Source organism: Sciurus vulgaris (genome assembly GCF_902686455.1).
Source record: "Sciurus vulgaris genome assembly, chromosome: 1".
Classification (NCBI taxonomy): domain Eukaryota; kingdom Metazoa; phylum Chordata; class Mammalia; order Rodentia; family Sciuridae; genus Sciurus; species Sciurus vulgaris.
The window spans coordinates 179,405,356-179,431,630 of NC_136461.1; the positions used below are offsets into that span (position 1 = coordinate 179,405,356).

The 26,275-nt window shown below is 34.9% G+C and overlaps 1 protein-coding gene and 1 long non-coding RNA gene across 3 annotated transcripts in view; one reads left to right on the forward strand and one right to left on the reverse strand.

Annotated features, from left to right (window-relative positions):
- Positions 1-26,275, forward strand: part of ZFPM2 (zinc finger protein, FOG family member 2) — a 417,497-nt gene that overhangs the window by 279,942 nt on the left and 111,280 nt on the right. The window lies entirely within an intron of this gene.
- Positions 758-24,457, reverse strand: LOC306640819. The gene is made up of 2 exons (XR_013757924.1): positions 16,068-24,457; positions 758-15,576 (listed from the first exon to the last, which is right to left on the reverse strand). It is a non-coding gene; the product is annotated as an uncharacterized lncRNA (long non-coding RNA).

The following is a 26,275-nucleotide window of genomic DNA, read 5'->3' on the forward strand; positions in this document are numbered from 1 at the left end:
CTTCTATGTTTAAGGCCCTAGACAGTGTTGAAATAATGACAGGAATTAATTCTAATATGATCTAGCTTGTGTGAGTAACTTTCTACAGATTGTCTAAATTGATCAAGATTTCAAAACAAAGATCTTTCATTTATAAGGATCTTTGCAAAATTCTGGACCATGCTCCACTTTAAAAGAGATGATCTATTGCATGTTACTACTGTGAAACAACAGCCTTGCCTAATGTGGCAGCCAATTTTAAAAGCAGCCTTCAAGTTAATGTTTAACTTTACCTAGAAAGTCTAATATTATATAAATAAGGAACAGATTTAAGAGTAAAAAATTATGTTCATATTTTAAGCATATATTTAACTATTGAATAAATTCATAGAAAATATATAACTATTGTCTAGTTTTCCAGTGTTCTTAAAAGAGGGCTAGTGCCTGAACCAAATATTTAGCAGTGGGAATTATAAAATCATAAGACGATTAAGTTAGCTAGTCACAGAATTCCAATATTGCTTTTTAAATGACTTCAGGATATAGGAGGTACTAAGGTTATTATCTGTTATCAGGAATACAGTGGAATTGTACAACTGGATAATAACCAAACAAACTGACACAATGTAAAATTACATTATCAGTGTGTTAAAACAAAATTGCGCCCTAAAGGAGTCCACATGCCAGCTCAGAGCTACAGTGTAATTATGCTTAACTCTGATAATTAAAATACAACGGAGATCAACAGAATCATTTTCATTAAGAAAATTATTAATGATGGTGGTATAACAGTAATTGATTGCAGAGCACCACAGGATAACGCAATGCCGAAAACCCAACTTGTTTCGTGAACATCTGAGTTTTTTTTTTTTTTTTTTTTCTGGTTATGTTGTATTAGAATGAGAAATATATTTGGAGGAGTGAGCAATTTATTATGCCTGTTCTAGGAATCAGTGGTTGTAGAAATAACTGCTTTAGAAAACCACAGTTTTGATTCAAATTGTCATTTCTAAAGGGCTTGTAAGGTCAAGACAAGTGAGCCCACTAGTGACACCCTTATTGTCAATAGAGCTGTCTGTTGGCAAATTGCAGAATGACACAACTCCAGCAAATACTGGGCCTTCTGTCATTTGCATGTCTTACTATGTATTTGCTGCTTTTACAGCTATGGTAATGATTAACGGATGTTATTTCAACCTGGGTCTGGTTATACTGAATAGTTTAATGTACTTAGTTATTATTAATACATGCTAGCTATATGGTGTGATTTAAAACACAATTGTTTTCGTATGAGCATCACTGTGAGTTGTCTTAACGAGATATTGGTAAACAGCCTGCATGATAATATCATTAATTACCTTAGTGGATTAGATGAGCTATCATGTGTGAGGGAAAAAAATATACTAAACCACCCTGGATCCAGACATGAATGAAGCTTCAGTCTCTTAGGGGTAAAAACCCAGTCAGAATGTTGGTGAATGATAAGAACTAAGAATATATCAGTTTTATAAGTATAAAAATGAGAAATGAAGAGCAGGGTCTTTTGAGAGGTGAGTCACTATCACTCAGGGATGTTAGCTTGTCATTCAATGAGATGCTAATCTTGAAAGCTACCCCCAAAAGTATCTTTGTCAGCTAAAATGAGGGACAACTCCTCAGAGTGAATTTTTTTCAGAGTAATATACTGTAAATAGTTTTTTTATACACCATATTCCATGGAAGAGACTATTGCATTTTAAATCTAGATGGAAAGAAAAAAAGCAAAATGTGGGGGTTTGTGTCTAGTATGATTATAATATAAAATTATATCACAGAGAAACATGGTGGAAGGAAATAACATAAAATTATTAAAGTATTTCTGTAAATGTGGCAGGATTCAGGGAAATTCTTATATTTTTTGTTTTTGTGGTATGGGGAATCATACCCAGGGCTTTACAAGTTCTTTTCCACTGAACCACACCCTCAGCCTTGTGTTCTTTCAACATAACTTTCTTCACTTTGATTATTTTCCTTATATCATTTAAGAAAAATATTTACAAGGGGAAATCATGCTTTTGTTTTGACTACAGTTTTACTCTTCCTTTCACACAACCCAATGTATAGAACAAAGAAATCTTTGCCTTAACTACAAAATTTATTTTCTGATGATATAATGAGTTTTCTTTAATATCTTTATGAATGTCAAAAACTTTGTTTTCATTAAGATAATTTTCCAAGTAAAATGCAAGTAATTGAGCACTTGCTCTTTACGTGATATGGCTAAGTCTCATGTGGAACACAAATTCATATCGACACTCCCTGGCCTAAGGAGCTTATTGAAAGAGCTTTATTACTGAACAGTGCATAGGAGTGAGTTCAGCAGCATGTGGTGGAGGGAAGATTCACAGAGGATGTGGAATTCGAGGATACTGAAATTTGAGTATCAGTTTGAGGTAGGAGGTGAAAGCATATCAGGGGTTCAAATTATGTGCCAAGAAACTCATAGTTTGGGATGCACACGGTGTGTTTGTGAGAGTTTCATAACAGTTTAAAAGGAGCAGAGATTTTTTATGAGACCAGGGAAGGGCAGACCTCTAAAAGTTTCTTCCTTTCTATTTTTAAGTACTAAGATGGAACCCAGGGCCTTGCACATGCTAGGCAAGCGCTCTATAACTGAGTCACATCCCCAGCCCCCAAACCTTCTAGAGCTTGTGTGGGCAAGTTGTGGACTCATGTGAGTTCTCAGTCAAGAAATCTGCTCAGAGAGGCAGTGGAGAAGCACAGATAGTTCTCCAGTACATGTATGTGATCAAGTTGAGATTTTAGTAAGATGAGTGTGTCAAACATTAAGCTTATTATCTATATATTAATAACAAATAAGCAAGCCTTATCTATCAAGAAAATAATGTTGATAGCTACACCCCTTTAGATAATAATAGTAAATCATCCTCCTTACTCAACTCAATATCTGATCTCACAATTTTTCAACACTAAGTGATCCTACATTCTACCCACCCCACCACCATCATTTTCCAAGTCTGTCAGGCCCTCCTATCCTTGTTTCCAGGTTACCTGACTTGGATCCATGGTTCCATCATTTAATCAGTCTCCTGCACCTCCTTACATGTTTCTCTTTCTGGCCTCTATTGGCCTGCCAATACCCCATCCTGTTCATTCTGACTCTCTACTCATGGCTCCACAGAAGAAGCAGAAGTTACATAAGTTAACATTTGTGAAGTGTCCAAAATAGCACCTGATCCACAATGAGTTACTTATACATGTGCAGTCAAAACAGAGCAAACAGACAAGCACCACCAACAAAAAACCAATGCTGACTATTTGTATGTTAAATATGAACACAAGTGAATATGAGTCTTCAGTGCATGCAGACTGGCAATCCAGATTTATTTTTCTATTTTAGGTAATAATTTTAGATTTCTGTCTCCAAATATATTACATCACCCATTAGACAATGGAGAATGCTGCTTGTTTCCCAGAGAAAATGGAAACATGACATCACATACAATCTTCCAATGACTTCCCATCAAAATTAGAGTGTTAAGTATTGATATAGTACACAAGGCCATATCTGGAGCACTACCTGTTTTTTTAAACAAAGTTTGATTGGAACACAGTCACACCAGTTTATTTATACAATTGTCTATGGCCACACTGTAACATCAGAGTTGAATATTTCTGACAGAGAGGATCTACCCTGCAACATCTAAAATACTATTTGGGCCTTTACAGAGAAAAGCTTGTCAATCCCTGAATTAAGACTACAAAGTTATTACTTTGGCCCTAGAGCCCTACATGATCTGCCCCTGGATACCTCAGTGATTTCAACTGCTCTCTCCATCTACTCCAATCCACTCCAGTCCAGTGGCCTGTCTTAGAGCATTTGCTTTATGCTGAGGCCCACATTGCTCCCTTCCTGGCTTCATTCAGAATTCCCTGCAGATGTCGCTTTCCAAGATCTAACTATACTGTCTAAAATGTTCTCAATGGTCTCTATTTCTCTTTCTCCTGTATTAGCTTAGGATGCTGTAACAAAATAACATAGATTGGGTGCCTTAAACAGCAAATACGTTGAGGGTAGGAAGTCCAAGATTAAGGTGTAGGCAGTTTCAGGGTCTAGGGAGAATCTTCTTGGTTTGTAGATAGCAACCTTTTGTCCTATCCTCACATGGGAGAAGGAGGCAGGGGAACTCCGATATCCAATTCATCATAGCCTCTCCTTTATCTTCATATTTGACATCTTATTATTTATTAAAAACAATTAATGTCAATCTCTCTTCCCTAGAATGGGTGTTCTTCTAGGACAGTAATTTTACTTGTTTTTAAATAGTGCATGGCATATAGTAGATGCTCAATAGTTAATTTTGAGTGAATGAGTACATACATCAGTAGATTTTGACTTTTTCCTTAATAGTGAAAGAAATTCAAAATAGATATTTAATAATATTCTCAAAATTATCTTCTTGACACTTTGTTCAGCTTTCTGAGATGTCCTCAAACTATTGCTGAACTTTATTACTGAATTTTTAACAATCATGTTTATTATTTATAAGAGGCTTTCTTGTTGTCTGTTCCTTTTATTCAACATGTTGCTATCTTTATATAGATAATATTCTCTTTGTCTATGAAGACAGGAATTGGAGGATGTTTAAGAAATTTGTGTCTTGTTTCTTTTTCTCTCCATTCTCATTTATTGTTGAAGCTTTCTTGATGTGTATAGATATCTGTTATGCTTTCTAGGAGTGTGGCACTAAAAACAATGCAAAAGCAGCGTGAGTGGTCATTTACTGGTGGGTTTTGCAAATAGGGTGACAGGATGACATCTAGCCATGGTTATGAGGTTCCCCAATAATAGTATATGTGATTATTATTATTTTTTTCTTAGCATGGTTATCTTGTGTAGAGAAGACAAGTGTCCCATCTGAGATTTATGAACCTTGCAGTCATCAGTCTGAGGACTTAGTGGGACAAAGGAGCCAGGTAGCACTTAGGGGAAGTTTTAGTTCATTGTGGAAAATATAGATAATCACTTATTCTTCTCCTTCAGGTGGCATGTTAGCATCCCCCTTGACTGAGCCTGTATCCCTGGATTTAAAGCCTCTTTATTGCAGTTCTCCAAATAATAATTCTCCCCCTCCTAATGGGAAGTGCAGGAAATGTCATTTTGCTCCATAAAGGATGGCTGGGTATGTAGGGTAACAGATTCTTCCTTAGAAGGCCTGTCCTCTGGGTTTTAGCTTCACTGCTTACCCTATCTTTCAAGGGCACCCTATGCCTCTCCTTCCTGCTCTTTCCCAGTCTATGAAATACATCTGTTTGCTTCTTATTAGCCTGCCGCTCTTCATGTACTTGAATTTCAGCTTTTCATGGTCTGCTCTGTCATTTATCATTCCACCCATTTTCTGGCTTCCAATATTTTATTCATTTTCATTGCCTCTTCTGCATCTTCTCTCTGCCTTATCATATTTATTTCTTCTTTACTGACATTTTGGTGAAAGAGGGTAGAAATAAGTGTGTGCAGTCCATTCACCATATTTAACAATAAACTATGAAAGCCCTGCAAATTTCCTACACCCATTCCTTTGATCTCCCCAATTCCAGTATCTTCTCTTCTCTTCAACATCTGTCTTCACAACTCCATTGAAATGATTCTTTCTCAGATTTCTTGTGATCAAGTGGTTGCCATTTTTTCATTCTATTGAACTTGAATCAAATCATCCTCAATGACCAGTAACGTTTCTCCATTACTGTTCATCTATTAAATATTGTTATTCTCTAGTCTCATTTCACTTGCATCTTCCTTAGATTAACTCATCTATATGTTTAAGCACCCTGCATCTTATAGGTTCATTTCTCACTCATCCTCCACAGGTGCTCTATGTTTCAACCATATATAATTATTTAAAGTCATCCCAGTGTCCCTTGCTTGCTCATATTTATCTTTGTACACCATGTTTTGTTTTTTTGTTTTGGTTTGGATTTTTCTATCTAAAAACCTTCTCACTGCCTTTACCAGTGTTAACAGACACCATTCAAGACTTAGTTATTACCACCTTTGAAACTCTTCCCTCACACATTTCCTTGAGGGAGAAGCTCCACTCCAGCCTATGCACTGTCCCATTCTGGTGTGAACACCTCAGAGGCAGTGACTCCATTTTTCATCTCTATACCTCCACATCTAGCACAGAGTATTCACGCACTCAAGCTTGAATTATTATTTAAGTACTTCATCTGTTGATCATTCACCAGAGTAAACCCTGATGTAACTTAATATAGTGTTACACATAACCAGTGGAGAAGTCATTTGAAAATTCACGTTCCCACAATGCTAGTCTCCCCATGTCTGGAAAAGTGTTCCATGCCTTAGTGAGATTTTTATTATACTAGGGAACCTAGAACAAGAGGATTTCTTTGGAATTCCCCAAATTTCTATAGCATAGATTATGCTGTATCAGTCAGCATCAGAGTATCTGCTATAGAATTGATGCATATGCTAAAGAACTGAAACAACTAAATCTACATAGATACCAAAGATGCTGCTAAACCATTAAGTTTTATTTATCCTTGCACAGCCGCCATGTCAAGACATTGGCTCACTATGACTGGGCAGTTCTTTCTGGATCCCCATTAAGAAAAACAGTAAGAAGTTCTGTTGTTTTCTATTCTTCACTGGGAGGCAAGGAAGGTTGGACTGATCTCAAGTTTGAGATCTGAATCGAGAAACTTTTTATTTTATTATTGATGCATAAGTCAATCCAATTTTTAAAGGCTATTTTTCAACTTAACGAGTCATCTTATATACTGTGACATAGAGCAGCACTTTGGAGAAGATATGTTCTTATTAGTTTGTCTGAGGCCTGTGAACTGATGTTGCAAGCAAGAATATCCCAACCAAGGGAAAGAAGCGGAAATACATTTAAGTGTGAAGAGCTAAGATCTTGCTATTTATGTAGTTCTATCTACCTTTCATTAAAATAAAATAAGAATGAATTACATTAAACCAGTTTTTCCTTTGGACATCTAGTATTTATATTCAGTTTGATCTCCATTGTTGATGAAGATTTTCCAAAACAACTACTTTCCATGTTGGCTTACTTTAGTTTGACCATCTTTCAAGAAATGGAAGTTTCAGAGGTCTAGGATGAAAACTTAACTTTTCAGGACATTCATTAAATATTTACAAGACATTTAAGATTGCATAATGAATTTGGTCATTTGAGTTATTTATGATTATTTATGATATTTCTGCTCTCTCCCAAAAAGATATATAGCCTGTCTATAAAATACTAAATAATAATTTGGAGTCTCTGAATATTAGAATTAGTTGTATTATACAAATAAAGGCTTAAGTAAAGTGTCTGCTATGTTGTTATATTTTGAGTCTGGTTTCTAGATTAAAGTGTGGTGTTTTTCAGTTAAATGTTCTCACCAGTCAAATCCAGAACAGTTTGATCTTAACCCTGTGTGAACAGATAAAGTAGTCTCAAAGGACATTTAAGACAAATAATAGTTTAGTTTTAGAGACTCTCCTTATAGTGTTGAATTTTGACTAGTGCTGTTGATAATATGAAGTAGGTAGAAAATATAGCTTAAGAAAATGGGCAATTATATCTATGATTTTTATTTTTTTAATTAAAAAAATTTTTTTTCAGTGCTGGAGATTGAACCCAGGGCCTTACACATGCTAGGCAAGTGCTCTGTCACTGAACTACATTCCAACCCTATGGCTTTAGTATACTTTCTAAGGTAACTATCTCAAGGTACATTAAGCTATACAAACATGCAAAAATGAAACAGGATTATTAAAAAAGCAAGCCATTCTGTAGCATTTGGGGACTGAATATACTTTAATTAATTGAAATTTTTAATTTCCACACATACTTTCCAAGATGTGTTCAAATTATAGTTTACCTAGTTTGACATTAGGTACAGTTCATCCAGATCTAAATTATCTCCTTTCTTAAAAATTTGAGTAATGTCTTGCTGCTTCATGTGTGGTCTGCCAACCAGCAGTATGGTATCCAGCTTGTTAGAAACTCAAAACCACAAGCCCCATTCAGGCCTCCAAAGTCTATGTCTGCATTTTAACAAGATCCCGGATGATTCGTGTGTACTTTTAAGTTTGGGAAGCCAAGGTTTAGTGATTGCCGGCATGACTGTAACAGAAGGGGACGCTGGAATGGAAGTAGTTAACTTTGCTATCTACTGGTGTAATTATCCGGTTTAGACTTATGAATGTATTTGGATGTTAGAGGCAAAAAACAAACTGAGGGAGAGCATAAGATTATCATAAAGGAGAAATAAGAACATTGAAAAGGTCTTCCTGTTTTGTCTTTAAATAGGCAGCAGCTCGAGTGCTCCCTTTTGGTACTTTTTGCTTTGTTTCTGTTCACTCTCCGTCATTCCCACAAATGGCATTATAGAAAAGCAAAGAAAAACTGCTATATTCTATTTAATGGGAACATTTATTGCTGTTTTTCCTCTTCTCTCCAACACCTCTTAATTAATATGGCACATTCAATTGTCATGCTGTTTCTTTTCATGGTAAAAATGTCGCCTGCATATATGCCTTTAAATCAATTCACTGTTATTTTGCAAAACAAAATGCCAAATAAGTATTTAGGGGAAACACAGGCCCTTTGACCCCTGCAACTCTCAAGAGGCTAGCCTCTGTCATCCTTCCTGCAAAGCTAAACGGGGGGGAAAAAAGAGAAGGAAATAAAAAAAAAACAAATTTGCTGAGCCACACATTTCAAGTTGTCGACAACCCCATCCAGGAGAAAACAGAGGAAAATATATATGCTCTCTGTCCTGTCAAAAGGCTTTCGCCTTATCTTGAGAGACTGTCAGGGCAGGAACATCAGTGAATGGACAGGAGTCTATTAAATTAATAAGCTGTTGGATGGTGTCTGGAGAGTTATGATGCTCCATAAATCCAGTTTGATCATGGTGGACGAGGTTTAAATCTGCAGACTTCTAATACACATCCAGTTCTTGGATTGGATTTGAAGTTTTGTGCCGGAGACACAGAGATAGTCCTGCAGCATGTGAATTAAGATTTATCTTTTTTTTTTCCCTATCCTTTTTTTTTTTTTTAACCTTACACTGCTTACAAAAATGAAAGCACCTTAGGGATCCTAGCAAATGTTACTGCTGGAAATGAAAGAACTGTTGTCAAGGTGAAACCGTGACCTAGAAGCCTAAAATCAAACCTTGGTCATTCTATTCAAGCAGCCTCATCACAACGGCATATAAGAGGTCTGTGTGGAAGGACAGATGCCTGGACTTATCTATAACCTATTTTATAGTGATGCCTGTCAAACTTCGCTTGTCTTTATTTATGACATAAGGAAAACTAATGGTGTCAGACCTTCCCTATAGTAATAAAAATATCAGGAAATATTTTCTTCTCCCCATTAAATAAAGTCCTCTGATATAGCTTTTACTATGATATAAGGTTTATGAGTTTTAGCTTCCATTTGAAGCCCAGGAACTGTGTTTTTATTATGCAAAAAAAAAAATTCCCAAACAAACTATTACATTTAGATTGAGAACAACTTGTTTATATGGTATGGATAAGTAAAATCCCTAGAATAAAAAATGGAATTAGTTAAAAAATCATAAAATTCTCCCTACTGAGTAGGTTTATTATACTAGTTATCACATTCAAATCGTGAGGAAATTATTAATTACATGTTTACTTCATGAACTTACAACTGTTGTTATAAAGTTAGACTTTATTGTCTTACTTTGGATCTTTATGTTTGAAAAACCTAGAATAACAGGCAGTGCTGTGTTATAACCAATGCTACACCATTTCTACTTATTTAAAAGTCAGCATTAGACTAGTTCATTGTAGAATCATCAAATTCACACAGCTTTCCACCCTAGCGACATAGTAGATGATTACAGGGCCAGGGGGTGTGTGTTGAGGGGGTGGAACATGGAAAGCCAAGTGCTCACCTAAACAAAGCACAGACCTGGACACCAAGCCATGACACTGACTAGCATTCTGGGAAAGTAATGTGATTATCCTCACTTTTATAATAAGACTGTTGAGGTTCCTGGAGCTTAAAAACTTGTTTAAGGCACAAAACTGACAAATGGCAAAACTTAAATTGAACCCATCTTTATTTTTTCATTCATTCATTTTTTTCCCTGTTTCATTTATTCATTCCTTCATTTGTTCATGTTCTATTTATTTTTGGTGTACTATGTTCCAGGCACTTTTATAGGCATTGGGGTGAACAAAACACATGCCAATATTTCTGGTAAGGAAGCCAAAAATTAACAATAAACTAATTCTCAGATCCAAGTTTTTCACACACACACACACACACACACACACACACACACACACACACACCAGCATCTCCCTGCCCCTTTTACATAAAACTAAATAGGAAAAAGAAAGTATACATGGATGAGACTCTTCTGGTTTCTAAAAGGATCTGCTCTAGGGTGTCCTTACTATTCACCTTTAAAAATAATGTTTCCATTGAATATTAGTTGTTTTTATTTTTTTTCTCTCTAACTTACTAGAACAGTCCTGAGCATTAAAACCCTGTTACAGGCAGTGTACTGCCCAATAGTAGTCAGAGACTGACTGTTTTGAAAATTACCTCATGCAGTTCAGTTTTAAATAAATCTCATCTGTGTCACTCTCTCCTCCCACTACAACAGCACTGTGTTGCTAGCCAGGAAATGCTTAAGAAAACAGATGAGTCCCACACTGTGCCCTACAGGTCAAACTTTCTGGCTCTGAGGGACAAATAGGAGGGGTAAATGTGCAAGGCTATGACTCTTAATGGGAACTCCCTGCTTCTGGTTTTTCAAGTACAGTCCTAGAGACTGTGTCAATAGAAGAATCTCAGCTGCTCTCAAAGGCAGGAAGGACATCATCATTGTTTGCTTCTGTCAAGATGCTAACCGCACTTGGGAAAAGAATATTGAAGATTTTGGAAATCTTTATCTAGTGAACATTCCATAAATAACAATTCCCTGGAAACATTTACTTATATTCTGGTTCCAGAATCCATAAGAGTGGATTCTAGAATACTAGTCCTAGGAGCAGAGAGAGTTTGAGAACAATGCCAAACTAAGAAGAACTTGAGAAATACTTTTGCAATGAGTACTTTGGAATTCTCTTCTCCCTTTCTTTCTTTCTCCCTAGTTTCTTAAGCCTAAGGTAAATTGGGATAGGAAACAATAAAATGGACAACAATTCCTATTTTAAGGATGAAATAAACAGATAGTGTTCTTGATGTTAATGCTTTTCTGTTCTTAAGAGATTTTGTGTTCCACAGTAGAAGCTTCACTTTGCATCCTACTGAGGTTTAAGTCAACCCAAGAGAACCACACTGGAAGTGTAGCCGGTATGCAGCTAGCATTGTACACAGAAATGCAACACTTGAAGTTAAAAGGGAAACTAAAATTTGTCAAGCATCTGCTTCATAGCAAACCTGTGTACATTATCTCCCTGTAGCTGCTCTGCAAGAGTTGCTATAATTATTAAAAGTAGGGTAGTGTATATTTTGGTCAAGGTGATAGAGCTACTGAAGGATAGGGCCAGAAGGTTTGTCTGCAGTACAGCATTGCCTGCAAATAAAGTGGTGTTCGTTCCTCCTCATGCACTTATCTTTTCATCACATTAAAATTTGAATGTCTCCGAAATTAATGAAATAATTCTGTCCAAAATAGGTTTGAATAAACAAAAGTGGACTCATTTTGAAAAGCACCGATGAAAGGAGGTAAATTACTTTAAAAATAAAAATATCAATAAAGCATTTTCAGAGGGGAAAGCCCAAAATGGTTAATTCTAGTTTTCTGTGTTTGTTATAAGTTAATACTGGCAGGTACCTATCACCCCAAAACATTCCTTCATGTTCCAAAAAGCAGCTACTGTTGATTTCTACAAACTTAGGTTAGTTTCTGGTCTATGCTTAAATTTCATATAAAAGAAATCAGGTACATAAAAGCACACACTGATTTCTTTTGCACAACAGTATTTTAGAGAAATATTCATGTTCTTTTTTATACTGGTTTTCTTATTATTGCTCACCAGTATTTCCATTGAATGACCATGCCACCTTCATTGATACAGTGTCCTATTAGCAGATATTTGGGTTATTTTCCTCATATTTGCAGGAATAAAGTCCTCAAAAGAGGAAAATAGTTTTTATTGAGAGTCCAGAAGTCTCTGATAAACTATGGCACCCAGGCAGGGGACATTTTGACTCCAAGGTCCAGTTCAAAAGGGAAGGACCCAAGTCAGAATCCTTTGCTCTTGTATTCCTGTGACATTTGAATTTTATTGTCCCCATTCCATTTTTGGAATCAAAGTAAAATGCATCCTTGGATTTTCCTGTACCTCCAATCTCATGTTTATCTTCTCCACTGTCTAAACCAAAATGATTCAAAGTTGAATGAAATTTAGAGATTTTTCTAGTGTTCTTGGTGTGTGAATATACATGGGCTTCTCCACTTTCCAGGTCTTTATTTCTCTTTGTCTTATTAATTGCCTTTCACAAAGCAACAGAGCTATCTTAAAAGCACTTTGAAATCCCTGGATGAAAACAGCCAAGCCTTGGAAAATATCAGCATTATTATATCAGTTAATAGGCAATTGAAGTTTTGAAAGGAATAACCAGAAAGACAAATGAATGGCCAAGAGGTAAAACAATTATTTAAAGGAGAAATAATGGGTAATAGTAACCAGGGTTCTGAGAGCAGGAATAAAATATATCAGGAGGAGATGGATCTTAAAGGAATGTGGTACATTCAGACTTAATTAGAGGACTGGAAATGGACACTACTAGACAATCTCAGACAGCTTTGGTAATGCTTAAATGAATTAGTTCAGGCACTAAGAACAAAGAATATGATTTGTTTTTGATTGTATAGAAACATATGAACCATTGCTAGAGAAATACAATTTTGAGAAACTCTCAGAACCCAAATGGCTCGTATGTTAAAAAAGAACAAATGCAGAAATAAAATCCTGAGAAACAAGAAATCATAGTTAACAGCAACTGGCTGCTATGCCCTAACCTTCAACTCTGAAAATATGATGAACTAATGTGGTTGATCTGTTAGTTGAAACAAATGTTCAGAAATGTTGGAACGGAAGCATATGAGACATGAGGGAGTGAGTCGGTCTCTGGCCAACTGAAAAAGTCTACTGATACTAGAGGATGGGCAATTCATTTAAAAATATAAAAAAAAAAAAAAAAATGATTTTTTTACTATAAAAGTGAGAAGGGTGACATAAAATCAACATAATTGCTACTAGTATTTTAACAAGATTTGGGGGGTTTTGTTTCCATTGGAAAGGGCTGTATAAGTGTTCATATAAAATTATATTATAAACTGTCTGAAAATTCTAATTAAGAACAGAATAACTCAAATACAAAATTTGGATTCAACTCTTTGTAGAAATACAGTTCTATAAAATTGTTCAAAGGAGAAACAATATCTTACATGAATTTAAGATTAAAGTATAATATAGGAATTTACTTACTAAATCACCCTATTAAAAGAGAGAGAGAGAGAGAGAACATAAGGATAAATAAAAGCTTCCTACACATTAAGGTTTTTCCCCTTAGAGTTCTTTGTGAGATAAGTGTTAAGTTACCACTGCATTCATTAGAAAATATGTCTGCCTTGGAATGGAAAAAATGTCTTTTGTTTTAGCCTGATACTAACAAAGAGTTTGGAAAAGAAAGATAAACATTTTCCAGAGTTCTTTAGGTTGTTATTCATATTAATTTGTTTTATGTATAATCGGCCAATTTTTAAAAAATTTCCTTGAATAAAGAACCTGGAAACTGTTAATCCAATACATTTGTTGATTGAACACAGAAGTCATCTTGGGCTTAAAGGGCAATGACTCTACTTTTCCCCAGTATGATTTTACTTGTTTTGCATTTGTTTGATTTCTAATAACATCTAACAGTGCCTGGAGTATGATATCCTTAGAAGAAAAACTTGCTGAAACCCCAGCCAAACTCCAACTGATCTGAATTTCCATTTTAAGTATTATAACTTACAATCTTGTAATCCAAGTCTGGAGCAGCCAGCACTTTCTCTTTCTAGAATAAAAATGCTGCAGATAATAGTATAAAAAAGGAATGGTAAAAGAATTTCCACTCCTACCAGTGAATTAAAGCAAGACACTAATGGTAAACTTAAGTCTTCTCTATGTGTTATAAAATGTCATTGGAAACAAAAATAGTAAATCCAGGCATTTCTTTATACACATATGTATGAACATGATACACACACACACACACACACACACACACACACACATTTTTCTTTAATAAGTTTAGCTAATACTGCTAATTGTGAAAATGGAACATCTGGTATCACCATGCCCCCTAGCTCCATATTCAAGTATTGTTTTAGCTTTGAATGATCACAGTTATTGTGTTTCTCCTTAAAGCAGTATCTCTTAATAAATTCTTACTAAAACTATATATAGCATTTCAGATCATATGTATCAAATTAGAGCTCAAATATATCATAAAAAGCATTGGACTATATTTGTAAAAGAAATGATAGTCATTAAAAACACAAAGAAGTATCTAAATTATATCCTAATGGTTTAAAGAAATCAGCCTCTTCCCATTCCCAACACCAGCAAGTAGGCCAGGTGCTGAACGAAGGTCTATGGGGCAGCAAGAAAGAGGGGTGCTTTGTGCTGAGAAATGCCAAAATTCAAAAGCAGAAAAATGCTTCAGATATCTAAAATAGTGAAATTGGTAAAATGGTAAATATCTAAAATTTTGATGAAATGGAGTCTAAATTTTATAAATCTGTGATAGTTGCTTAATAAATAAGCTTTGAAAACCCAATTAAGTGAATTAGGAGGAGGTTTGCCTCTTGACAACCCAGATTATAAATAAAAATTTTGCAAGAGGACAAGGAATAAAAATAGAAGGCTACAGTTTATATTTAATAATAGTTTTGAGCTTTCCCATGGATATGGAGTCACTTTTCTGTTTTGTGGTTTGAGGAGACTAATACATTCATTGGACTTTTGCGTTTTCTGTGAATGTCTGTGTAAATCTCTTACCCTATGTATTCTGTGGAATATAACACTCTTGATAGAAGAGAAAAATCTATGAAATTCACCTGCCCAAAATAAAGGTATTTTCGTTTCAATTGTTAGACCACAGACCTCCAGAACACTCCACAGCTTCACCTGGTTGGTTGGCAGTGTAGTTTCAATAGAAGCTTCAGAAAAGTGCCAAGGCCGGCTTCATGTTAGCCCCCTTGTCTCTTTTGATCCCTGTGGGGCTCTGTGATTTTTTTTTTTTTTTTTCCCATGACTGGACTAAAGTTTTATCAACGGGAGACTTGTGCCGTAAAGACTGAAATGTTAAAGAAAGCTGCAAGGAACAGCTTTGAGGCAAGGTTTCAAGCTTTGTCATCACGCTTGAAGAATTTTCTGTTTAATGTACTGTAATGCAGTATTCAATGGGGACACGTTTAATTGAGTTTTACACAACCCAGTTGGGAGCAGCGCTGCAAGGTAGGTGATGTCTAGGTTTTTAATCTTCCACTCCGGAGAGGCTTGTTGACGGAGAGGTTCTTTCTCTTTGTAAGAAAAAAAAAGGAAGCATGAGAAATGATACATCCGTGGATAAAACCAATTGGCAACCCCCAAAGGAATGAGGGCGATAAGGCGAATCCAGCACTTGTAAGAAATAAAAGAATCCAACTGTTCATTTAAATGAGAAACAACACGCAGGATGGAGGAGGCAGGGAGGCTGGGCACAGGAATGAGGAGGAATCAGACTGACAAATAGATCCGGTGGTGCTGGAGAAGGGATTCCAGCAAACAACCAGGGACTTGTCCGACCGAGGCGATCCTCACTGGTGTATATTTTTAAGGAAAATAAAGGAGGAAGGGGACAGTTTTACTTTAGAAACAATGAATACCACGGCAGGAGTGGGTGCAGAGGGAGCTGCTGTTACATGAATAGCACTTAAAATAAATTGCATTTCTTTGTAAAGTCCCAACCTAACCCTTGTATCAACCTGGGTAAAAATAGCACTGGACCCTGTCAAGAAAGACAAAATAATACCTTATATATCAGCTCCAAGGTATTAAAGTTTCTTAGCTCCGGCAGTTCTTTTCTCCTGCTTTAGCAGTCTAAGCTGGCAAAAGCATGAAGCAGCTGCAGCATCCAAAGATTGCATTTCTGTTTTGTCTCCATGACACTAGGCCTAACATTGGCTCCAGAGTTGGTCCAAGCAGAACCTTTTTCAAAAAAACAAATTTTTTAAAAAAATATTTATTATCAACTCTCTGGTCCCCAGCAGAGAAGGGCAACTAGATAAAGGATTACTCAGTATATTAATATATTTAAAACATTCACTTAGAAAGGAATGCTGGTACTCTATCACTTCCCACCCCCCTGCCTGTGGAATCTTTTGGGGCTGTCTTTTGAGATGCTGTTCCTAGGGGTGGTGGCTGGGTCTTGGTGTGCCTATGAGTCCATCCCAGCAGAAGAGTGTGCCGTGATAACACAGATTTCCCAGGATTCCCACACTCCACCTGCAGTGAGAGACAACCCTGAAGAATGTACCATTATCTTTCATCAGTGTTTGTGGCATGCAGATAACTAATGCATGGTTGCCTGTCAGGATGTTGCTAATTTAGGGCTGCTGACAAAGTGCCTGCTAGCCTGCACGTCAGTACATTATTGCCATGAGGAGCACCGCTTGTTTACCCTTTAAAATTCATTTGCTCTATTTAATAAATCTCTCCTGTATTAGGCACTGGGAATAAAACGAATAACCATTCAGATACTCTCCCTGTCCTCATAAAGTTTACAATTTCAAAGAAAAATCACACAGGTTAATATAACATTTTAAAAAGAAAACTTGTGATTGAGATGTGGATAGTAAATATCCAAAATATTTTTTGTCTCATTCATAGACTTGATCTAAGAGACCACTAAAAGCAAGAGCATATTTTAGAAATCCCTTTGCTTGTCACATACATTCATTCAACAAATATTTGTTATGCACCTGCTGTGTGTCAGGCATTGTTCCAGGTGCTGGGCACAGAACAGTAATGAGGCATGTGCCTTTCTTTTCTCCTGGGGCTTACAGGATACCATTTTCTCACTTCATTCTTGTTACAACTTTTTAAAATGGTCATCATCATGATAATATTACCTAATGCTTATAAAGCATCTTATACTTGAGAAAGCACTTTTGCTTTTACTATCATTGAATGAGTGCATCAATCATGTGAGGTAGGTATTAATCCATTTTACACAAAAGAAATATGAAGCACAGAGAAATAAAGTGATTTTCATGTCAAAGTTTCACAAGAAGATAAATTAAATGTGTGACTTTACCATAAGCTTCTTAATTTACTACATTCTATTACTTTGCTATTTATTAGTGTGATTTTTTTTTTTTTTTGGTTTTTGTTTTCCAATCATCTATAGCAGTGTTTAAATTTTTTGAAAGACAAAGATAATAATCAGAAATTGGGAGTCAGTTTGCCAAAATAAATACAGCTAGGTATGTCTGTTCACTTGGGAGGGTATTCTTATTGAAAATCAGCTACTGTTTGAATTAGATCAAGAAAATTCTGCCTCACACAAATAGGTAATCAGAAAATGGAGTACTTTAATAGCCTTTCCAGATACTTGAGGATATGCCTTTTGATCAACAAAATCAACAAAGAGTAGTTTCTCAAAGGTTTCTAGATGCTGAAACCATGTTAATGATTTTGTATACATTGCTTCAAAAGTTATTGATCTCTCATATGGTATCATGCATTGGTTATTTGGAAAATATTGATTCACTCTTATGCAGATCCCTTAAATGTTAACACATTTCATTATACTATATCAAATAATCATTTTCCTTGCCATCACCACTAATTTCATTATAAACTTTTTTTTTTTTTTTTTTGGTATTGAGGATTGAACTCAGGAGTGCTTAACCACTGAGCCACATACCCAATCCTTTTTATTTTGAGACAGGTTCTCTCAAAGCTGCTTAGGACATCCCTAAGTTGCTGAGGTTGGCTTTGAACTCCCAATCCTCCTGCCTCCGCCTCCCAGGTCTTTAGGATTACAGAGTTTACCACTGCACCTGGCTTATCAAAAACTTCTTTAAGTAGTGATATCTTATCAAGTTTTCTAAAATTCTCATTTTCACTTGAAAACTAGAATTTTGTTATTATCAATTGAATTAATCAGTTTTGTGTAGTTATACCAGAATACTTGATTCTGGGAATTTTATAAAGTAGTTTCTTTACTTCACATTTTCTGCTTAAAGTCCAAGATCTGGTGGACCCATATGTTTGACCTCTGATTAGGCCACCTGACTGTGTCACATCATGGTGGGAAAGCAAAAAGGGAAGAGCCATATGCAAAAGGGGACAAGTGCATAGGCTAGTCTCACTCTGTAACAAGTCATTCCTGCAGGGACTTAACTCTGTCCAGGAGGCCAGTGTTAAGCCCTTCTGAGTAAGTGATCCTATGACCTAATTACTTTCCATAGGTTTTACCTATTAAAGAAGTCTCTCTGCTTCTCAATACTGCCACATGGAGATCGTCTCCAGCACCTGAACCTCTGAAGAACAAACCTGAAGAACAAATTGTCAGCATCACACTGACAATTGTTTTCCTTAAAATAAGATCAGTCAGAGGGAGCTGGTGTTATTAATGGGCAGGGACCTTGTCAGTCATGTATTTTAGAACTGAGGAAGATTGAGGACCATGGTTCTAGAAACCACCTAATCTTAATCTGATGACAATTCTCAGTGATTTGAGTCTACAAAGTACAAAGCAAGTATTTTACTGTTGTTTTTTTCCTTGCCACTGTGACCAAAAGACCTGATAAGAACAATTAGAGGAGGAAAAGTATTTGCCGGCTCAGGTTTTCAGAGGTCTCTGTGTATACATGGCCGACTCCATTGCTCTGGGCCCTAGATGAGGCACAATACAATGACATAAGAGTGTGAAGAGTGTTGTGGAGGAAAGCAGGTCAGCACATGGCAACAGGAAGCAGAGAGATGCTAAGCTCAGCTCACACAATGTATACCCCAAACATGTGCCCCAAGGACCCATCTCAGGCTGCATGCTACCTTGCCTACTTACCACCTAGTTAATCCCTATCAGGGGATTAATGCAATGATTAGGTTAAAAATCTCACCACCCAATTGTTTCACCTCTGAACTTTCTTGCATTGTCTCACACATGAGCTTTTGGTGGACATCCCATATCTAAACCATAACAGTAAGGGAAATATCAGGAATTAGAAGAATAATGAACTCCAAAATTCCACCTAATGAAAAAACTATTTATATAAGTTGCTTATGTTTTTACAAAAAAATGTAATTGTTGGATTTTGTGTTTAAAACACTTCTGCCATGGATTTTAGGGCCTCTTTCTGAGCTAGCTCCTGGTTTTGATTAAATCATAAAATCAGAAACGAATCTCCAAAATGATTGTAGTCTTTATCCAGGAATCGTTTAATGATTCACTGCTTCTGTGAATTATTAAGACAATCTGTAGAAGAGATAATTAACTAAAAGAAAAGTCTGTAGAAAACTCACTTTAGTGTTTGTCATGCTTCCGGCATATGTTTAAGTGAATGTGGTGCCTGAAACCCAAATAACCTCTGTTTGAATTCTGGCTTTTCCATTTACTAGCTGCAAGGCCTCAGGCAAGTTACCTAACTTCTCTAACTTGGTATATCATCATTGTAAAATAGGAAAACAAAAACCTTCACCTTATAATGGAATATATGTGAAGGAAGAGTTCAAAACCCTGGCATTCAGTAAATGCTATGCATTCGTGAACAAATGTGACCTTGAGCTAGTTTCTCCTTTATATTACAGTGAAGCATGAATCTAAAACATAGATAAGGAATCACAATTATTCAAAGTTAAGATGATTTTAAGTGAATTGTATTATCAATTATTAATATTTGGAGTTTGTATTGTTTGAATCATTAATCTTGGCATCTGCAGGGTGATAAATAGGTTCAAAGATATCTCTGAAACATATTTGCATAAGTGACTTTGTGACAAGCCCTACTGGAATCACTGCTGTTTCACAAAACTGCCCATTTACTCTGTTTCCTGCTCTCTTTTGAAAATGAAGAAACTTACAAAACACTCATTTATAAAAACCATCATGAAAGTACTTAGAGGGGAAAAGGGTGATTTAGGGCCTAAATAAAAGAAGCACGGTGAAGATTACTGACTTCTTGTTGTTCCACCATAACACACCAGACCCAAAGAATGTCACAGCAATTTTGTATGAACATTCTGGAAAAGCATCCCCTGAAGGATTCTGATAGAATGCTCAATTTTCTCCCTCTGTTCCTTGCTTTACACCCCAAAGTACCAAGTTCATGCTTCGAAAATCACTTTGAAGACAGGCCACGTTCATGTAGCCAGCTGGCTCTATCTGTTTGTCATCAAATAAATGAGCTGTTCTCAAAGTGTGGTCCACAGACCACTGGGATCACACAACACTTTTCAGGAGGCCATGGGGTCAAACCTACCTTCATATTGTTACTGAGATATTATTTTCCTTTCCCATTGTGTTGAAATTTGCATTGCTAGTGCAGTGATGGTTAAAACTACTGGACAATCTGCATGAATTAAGGCCATTACAACAACATTACAACAAACTACTAGAAAGTCACAGTATATTTTTTTTTTACCACCAAACATTAGGAATTGAAATGAATAAACAGAAACTTAGTATTACTTTAAGAATGTTCTTTTTTTTTTTTCTTTTTTTTAACTTTTTCTGCATTGGGGATTGAACCCAGGGCCTAGTGCATATTAAGGAAATGCTCTATGACTAAGCGACATCCCAATCATTTCTACTTTTTTTTTTTTTTTTAAATGTTGAAATATAGTCTTACCCAGGCTGTCCTCAAACATCATCCTCCTGCTTTAGCTTCCCAAGTAGCTGGAATTGCGGACATCCACCACTGCACCTGCCTTACAAATATTCTTGATGAAGCAGTAGAAGTTAATTTTAGACCCTTGAGTATAGGCTGTTTTAATATTGTCTGGAACAAAATGGAAAATACAGAAAAAATATTTGTATGATGACTTGGGTTAAAAAATGGAATTTGCTCTTTTTATTTCCTTAAAACACTATTTTTGCTTCAAAAAATGTCTGACAAAGTATCATAATGAAATTTGGATATTTGGATGAATTTTCTCTGAAATAAATGAAATGGGCCTATTGCTTCAAGAAAAACAACTGACAGTACTTACATTCAATGATAAAATCAAGCTTCAAGCAAAAATTAGAATTTTAGAAGTTTGTAGTGTCCACCACTATGAATTAGACAGCTTTTTAATGCTTGAAATTTTATCTGAAGACTGACAGTGACAATACAGAATGCAATTTTTTTGATGGTATATAATAAAATGTGCCAACATCTGGAAGATCATAATTCAGTAAACCAAGATTGATCAAATGATCAATGCATAATGCTACAAAATTATACACAGGCAAAAAAGATACAAAGTGCAACAGAGGTAAATGGATTTAAAATAACAGAGTGTGAAAAGACCTTATTGTGGTCTTTGATTGTACACTGCTGTTTGCATTTAAGAAGGTAATACTTGTTGAGTTTTGGTGTAGTATCAAAGATGAATTCCTCAATTATTTGGAAAGGTTTTTAAAATACTCATCTCCTTTCCAACTACATATCTATGTAAGGACAGATTTGCTAGTACACTTCAAACAACATAGGACATCAGACTGAATGCAGAAACACAGGAGAATCTAGCTCTCTTCCATTAAAGCCAGACATAAAGGAGATCTGCCAAAATGTAATGTGATATCACTTCTCACTTTCTTTTTGTTTGAAAAATATAACTAATTTTTTTTAAATTAAAATGTTTCATTCACGCTAGGAGGCCTACATTCATTATTGTTGCTTTTAAATGGATAAACATATTAAAAATATCTTAACTTGGATTTCTGTTGTAATACATAGTAGTAGATAGAAACCATATAAACCAAAGATCTTTGGGGTTGGTCCTCAATTTTTCAGAGTGTAATGGGATCCTGAGATCCAAATGTTAGAGAACCACTGAGGCAGATTACATAAGAGGGACTTAAGAAAGTTTAATTCACAGTCTACTCAGTTAAGGTCCCCAGGTCCAGACAGGCCATTGACTTCTCTCAGACACACACACCTTATGTAGCAGTTTCCAAATTGGGATAAGACTCAGCTGAACTTGCCCTCCCTACCCCTTCTGATCTGTACAAGCCTTTACAAGCTGTTCTCTAATTCATTCAAAATAAAAAGGATTTTTAAACATGTGCTGGTCTAATTTTAGATGAAAGTGAAATGTCAATTAAGAAGTCTAATTTAGCTCTAGCCACTAAATTAGCTTTTTCCACCTTGCAAAGCAGCGGCCGGAGTGAGGCAGACATGGAAAAAGATGACTGAGTTGACATTTCAGAATGCCAGTTTTGCTGACCTGCATTATCTTACAACAGGAAAAGTACTTCAGGCAGTAGAATTATCCTTTCCTTAAGGGGGGAAAAGTAGGGGTATCTTTTTTGTCTACCTAGATTTCTAGTGTTCCCTTTTTTCAGAATTATCAGAATTGTTCATGATAGATTTCCATAGTTATGAAAATAACTTGATTCAATTCACATTAGGTTTTAAAATGTGAAGGGAAAGGTTTATGGATAGTCCACCAAGCCTATTAACTTTATGAAAAAAAAACCATAATATTTAGTATATTAAATATATTAATACTCAGCAAGAATGAGCTGTTTCCTTTTTCTATCCTGAAATATTATTATGATATTATTCATGGCATCAGTATGACATTGCTTTAGTTTCTTAACTATAATTGCATCTAACACAATGAGAATTATATTTTCATTTTGTTTGGATTCCAAACACCTAGCAGAGTTTAGAAGGTCAATCAATGTTGTTTTTTTTTATTTTGAATGAGTGAGTGAATTAGTCAATTCATCAATAGAAAACAGAATTGATTGTCAGTGTGAAAACCAAGTTACTCAAATATTTCTTTGTTTTTATAAAAAATTATTTGACCTGAAGACTACACATGGAATGTTTTGCTGTTAAAGGACAGAGTAGAATGAGTGCTAAACTAGTTATAGAAATGCTTGCTTTGTTCTCAGTTACTGTATTGCAAGCAAATGTTACATACAATTTCTGGGAAATCTTTGGAAAAATTTAGTGAAAATAGAATCATGAAAATCATACTCCCTATGGATATAGACAATCATATATATGCTTTATTCTAGTTTTATTCTCTCTAAAATTCTTATAACTTTAATTCTTATCACTAGATACTCAAGACATTTGAATTTTACCTCATGTCTTTAGCTCATCTACTTTAGTGGTTACTTTGAAAATAACATAGCTTAATGTCTACTTTGAGGCAAGAGCCTAAAAAGAGATACAGAATGATAATACTGCTAAATTGTTAGATGCCACTAATGTTTTATTTTGTCTTTTTATTTAAGGCATGTGTATTGAGAGAAAGAAAGAGAGAGGGAGAGAGAGCGAGCGAGAGAGAGAGAGAATATGTGTGTATAAATAAGGATTAAAAATCTGGTTGAATCCATCATTGTATTTATATTTAGATCTATCAGCTTAGGATCAAGTTTTTGATAAATGTGCCAGGGTCAGTAACTGTAATCCTCTTACGCTCCTTAAGGCAATATTTTAAAATATGATTCTACTCTCTGCTAAAGGGTATGGGACTGCAGCTCTAGAAGCAAAGGTCTTGCAAGCACACCCCAATAGTAGCTTGTGTCATGTATGATAACTTTATCAGTATCATTTTCACATTACCATCCGACTAGCCAGCCACCTCTCAAATTACTGGGAAGGAATGGTAGGAAACAACTTTACATAAAATTGCTCTCCTTGTTTTTTTTCTTTTTTTTTTGAACAAATTTTAAGAAAGCTCAAGTCTCTTTGACAGATAAGTCATGACTGACATTAACTAAAAATGACAGTATGTTTTTAACAAAAGCAATAGCCAAAATCCAAAGGAATTGTATTATTTTATATCCTTTTGAATGGTATTGGTTCAATTATACCTTTTAAAATATTATTGAAATGTGACATAAACACCAGAGTATTTGCAGTATATATAAATGATGAAGCAAAACAGTGAAGAACATTCAGGAATCCACCACTCAAATTAAGAAGTGGAACTACACAGTGATATGTCACACCACTCTTAATATTCCCTCTATAATAATAAGACTTTATTCTGTACTTTTTATAGATTATGTTCTACTCAACTTTTAAAATAATTTTATCAGATATGCCTCTAGTCCTAAAATATATATTTCGTGGTTTTGCTAAGTGACTTATTAGTGATTTCTTGGGTAGTTCACTACCTAACTATTAGAAAGAAGGAAAAATCCATTCATGGTAACTAAATTTAAAAATCTCTGGGCTTGCACTAAAAGTTTTTAAAAGATTAACTCAAAATGAGAAAATAGGCCTAAATATTATGAACCTTCTAGAAAAAAAATAAGGAAATGTTAGGGATCTTAGGTTAAACAAAATATAACCCAAAAAACACCAAATTGATAAATTGGACCTCATGAAAATTTAAAAACACTTTAAACAATGTTGTTAACAGAATACAAAAGTAAGCCAAAAACTGGTAGAAAATATTGCCAGACACATTTTGAATACTGGATTTATATCCAGAAAATGTAAGAAATGTCCAAATCCAATATTAAGAAAATGTCTTAATTGTTTTAAATGGGCAAAACATTGTATGCACAAATTGCTGAAAAAGATAGATAAATGGCAAATTAACACATGAAAAGTTGTTCAATATCATTAGTTATGAGGCCAGCTCAAATTTAAAACCATAGTGAGATACCATAGCACATTATTAGTAGAATGGCTAAAATTGAAAAGAAGGATCATATCAAGGGTCAATGAGGAAGTAAAACCCTCACACACTTTTGATGGAGATGCAAACTGGTATAAATACTTTAGAAAAATTTGGAGACTTCTTAAACCTTTACTTGTATACAAATGTTCTTAGGGACTTTATTATAATTTCCAGAGACTGGAAACAACCTCAAACCCCTCAAAAGGTGAATGGATAACAAATCATGGCACATCCTTGCAACAGAACTGTACTCATCAATTAAAATACACAGAAAACCTCTACTAGCCTGAGATTGTATATATTATAGAATGTAAGTTGGTCAACAATATTATTAGTAGGTTAATTGAAACTACTTTTGTGAAAATCATTTTTAAAGTCTGATGCATATCCTAATGCTTGGATCCAGTTTCTTCTACCTTAGTATAAAAATATTATGTTGGGCATATTTATGCAAAATTTTCATTTCACTTATTTTCTAGGGAAGTAGGAATGGAAATAGTGTCTTATGGGTGCAAATATTTTGCCATGAAATATGCTAGGATGTCAGGATTTTTCAGACAATCATGAGCAGTTTATGAGATCCTCTGTCTTTTGAGAGATTTGTGTGTAACCAAGGTTTTCAAACATTTACTATTTTAGTATTTTTTGAACTTTTAATATTTTGCTAGATTAATATGCCTTCTATTAGAATAAATAGAGATTAAATAAAGGTTACATTGTCTTCTATTGTACAGCTAAATTAAATATTTTTATTTTCATTTTATATTTTTCCTCTTTTGCATATAACCCACTAACCATAAGTGTATTTAGAATGATAATTCTAAATGAGAAATTCTAACAATTTCTCATTTGTTCTGTAATTTTGTTGAAAATATGTTGATTATTGATATTTTTCTTTTTGAAGGCTCTCAACTGTATAGGTCTTTCTATTTTCCATTTATTTACTTCCTATATATCTTGGAAAGACCATCCACACTTTGGAGATCAAATAAAATTTCTTTTTTTATTTTTTACTTTAAATATTTTTAAAATCATTGTATGCTTTTAATCTATACAATAAATAAGTAAATATAATAATTTAGTTACCAACAATATTAGGGCTCTTATGTCAGAAGATTTTCTATGTGCTTTTACATATTTACTTATTTAATCCTCTCAGTCAATAACCCTATAGGTATAGCATCTTTATCTCCATTTAATTGTGGGGGAAACTGAAGCCCAAAAAGAATAAGTAATTTGTACTGATAAAATATCAAATTAGAAGCAAACCAATCATCTCTTAATTCTTATGCTATCATATCTTTTTAACTTGATTTTGAATTTTATATCCTCTTACGTTTGTGACAGTAAATGACTTAAAGTGCAACTGATTCATCA